Raw genomic sequence first — 2,978 nt, forward strand, 5'->3', positions numbered from 1 at the left:
AGCACCATGGAAAATCTACTGTGTCTGAAATTAGGATAGCAACTCCTGCCTTTTTTTCCACATTCCTTTAGCATGAAATAGTATTCTCTATCCTTTGATTTTTAATCTCTAAGTATCTTTTTGAATTAAATATGTTTCTCATATACTGCATATCACTGAGACTTATTCCTTGATCAATTCTGCCAGTCTGTGTCATTTGATTGAGAAATTGAGACCATTCACATTGAAAGTTATTACTGTAAAGTACTGACTTATTTCTGTCATTGCATTATTTTCCTATTACTTATTTCATAATTTTTCCCCATTTTTCCTAGATGCTCATCCTGACAGGTGTATTCATTTTTTTATATATATTGACATTGTTGGTTTCATTGTCTCTTTCTAGGATATCCTTGAGATTTTTGTAATGGTGGTTTAGTGCTTATGAATTTCTTGAAGTATTCCTTATGAAAATAACATATTTGTCCATCAATTTCAAATGAAAGTTTTGCTGGATACATAAGCTGCAATGTTATCATCTAGGACTTGAAAGACATCACACAAGCCCTCCTGGCCTTTGAAATTTGTGTAGAGAAGTCTTCTCTGATCCTTATCAATTTACTGCTAAATGTCATTCACTGCCTTTCTCTAGTAGCTTTGAAAATATTGGGCCTGTGATGGGCCTCTGGAATTGTGAGTATAATGTGGCACAGAGAGGCTCTCTTTTGGTCATAGCTGCTTGGAGTTCTATGTGCCACATTAATCTTTATGTTTATTTCTTTCCCAGTTTTTGGAAATTTTTCTGCCATTATTTTTGTAAACAGGGTTTTTATGCTATTTGTGTTATCTTGTGATTTTTCACATATTCCAATTACTTTTAGATTAGTCTTCTTTGCATCACCTAATGGTTTTTGGATCTATCTTTCATACTGTCTTGTTTTTCAGGTGTCTTTGACCACTTGGTCTTTGAAGGCACCATAGTCTTCTAGGTTTGAGAATCTGTCCTCACATTGGTTAACTCTACTACTCATACATTCAATATGATTTTCAATCTCTTGGATTTCTGATTGAAACTTTTTCATGGACTCTATAATTCTTTGCTAAAATGGTAATTGATGCTTTCTATTGTCTCATTTAGCTCATCTAGATTTTTATTAGTGTCCTCTGAAAGCTCCTGCATCTTTTTGGTTATTACTTCCATTATCTGTTTAGTTACATCTTCTCTGATCCTAATAAGTACTTCTTTGAGGTTCTTTCTAACCTCCTCTGCTATCATTTCAATTAATTAGGATGTGTAGCTTATGCTCTTCTGCCCTTTGTTGACCCCTGGATTGGCTTCATCGTAGATGGAAGTTTGGGGAGGCATTGTGTTGCTTTTTCATTTCATGTGTCTATTGTTTGTGTGTATTTATGTTGTTTTTTGCTGAGGTTTCTGCATGATTAAAGTTTAAAATTTTTGTTATGAACAGAGAGATCTCTTAGAGGAAAGCGTCAGAAGCAACCTCCCTTTCTCTTTTATCTCATCTAGTCTAGGAGCCTATGGGTGGTGACACCGACACTCAGGGTGGGCCCTCCCATTATCCACACACAGCTTTGCCCAAGTATCATAGCCAATGAGGTATATCTAAGGCACAATTATTGCTAATTGAAAACTTTTCCCCATTTTTCATACACAAAACTATGCTAAACCAATCATTGGGCTAATTTAGTTATCACACACTTAATCCACATTCACACACCCTGCATTCTGTCACCTCTGAAAAACTCCACCTATGAATGCATAAGACTTTGAGGAGGCATCTAGATACAAGGTATAAAAGATTTCAAGAGGGATAGGTGCACACCCCCCCTCCCCCGTTTTACGACTTAAAACCCCACTATAATTTGTCTTTCAGAACCAATCCCTCCCCACCCCCACCTCCCAAAGGCACAAACAGAAAACAAGGTATGTGATGCATTCCCAGATCCTTCAGTCAACTCAACTTCAGCTACTTCTCTGTGACTGGGTCCAGATGAAGGTTCTCCTAAGACAGACTGCATTGGATCCACATTCAAGAGGACTGCCAGGGTTTCCTGAGCCCCCTACATCGCTGTAAAGTACCAAGGCCTTAAGACTTGGTTATGTGTATTACATCGGCAAGAGTACCAGCACCAGGAAAGGACTTATTGGACCTCTCAGCTTCTCTATATCACCAAATGTAATAACCTTATCAACAAAGTAGAGTAAGCCAAGGTCCTCTGTGTGACACCATCACCAGCTGATAAAGCGCAAGGAAAAAGTATAACTTACTTAGACTAGAGCCCTATCTTTTCTTGAGAAGCTGAGTTTTGGAGGAGCTATTCTGAAATCTGTGCTGCTAGTAAGTAACTGATAACATTATAGACTGGATTGGTCCCCAAGTTCAGAGACTTGTAATTGAGTGAAAGATAGACATCAAAATCTTGAAGACCTCTTATTGCCTTTGCTACTCTGTGGGCACCATGTTGTTTCTCCTCTGTCATGCCTGTTTGTCATCCCTGCCTTGGAGCCAGCCAATTATGGACTGAAACTTCTACAAACTGTAATCCAAATAACCCCCTTCCCCTCTCACTTTGGGTGTCAGGTATTTTGTCTCAGCAATGAGAGGAAAATAACTAACACAGAAATTTGGTACCAGAGAAGTGGGGTTGTTGCTGTCACATTGCCTGGCCAGGTGGCTCAAGAGATTTTGGAACTGGCTTGTGGGAAGGAGAAGAGTTTAAAAAAAAAAAGAAAGTTTGGATATGCTGGGTACACAGAAGTAGAGCTGGAAGGCCTTAGGCTGTTGTGTATGGGAGATTCTGGTCAGAGCTCAGAAGACCAGAAATCTTGTAAAGACCAGGCTAGGAAGGTTTCTGCTAGGAAGAAGGACTGCACTGGTTGTTGGACTCCAGATGATGTGTGTTATGGCTTGGCAGAAAGTTTGTCTGCATTTTGTGAGTGTCCAGAGACTTTGCCTGAGACTGAGATTAGGGGCAGT

The 2,978-nt window shown here is 39.1% G+C and overlaps 1 pseudogene; it reads left to right on the forward strand.

Annotated features, from left to right (window-relative positions):
• The first annotated feature begins 1,568 nt into the window (after nt 1-1,568).
• LOC147825173 (U4 spliceosomal RNA) lies at nt 1,569-1,693 on the forward strand (annotated as a pseudogene).
• The last annotated feature ends 1,285 nt before the right edge of the window (nt 1,694-2,978 follow it).

Source organism: Heterocephalus glaber, unplaced genomic scaffold (assembly GCF_053883595.1).
Source record: "Heterocephalus glaber isolate CG9 unplaced genomic scaffold, H.glaber_assembly_v1.0 deba00001509, whole genome shotgun sequence".
Taxonomy (NCBI): Eukaryota; Metazoa; Chordata; class Mammalia; order Rodentia; family Bathyergidae; genus Heterocephalus; species Heterocephalus glaber.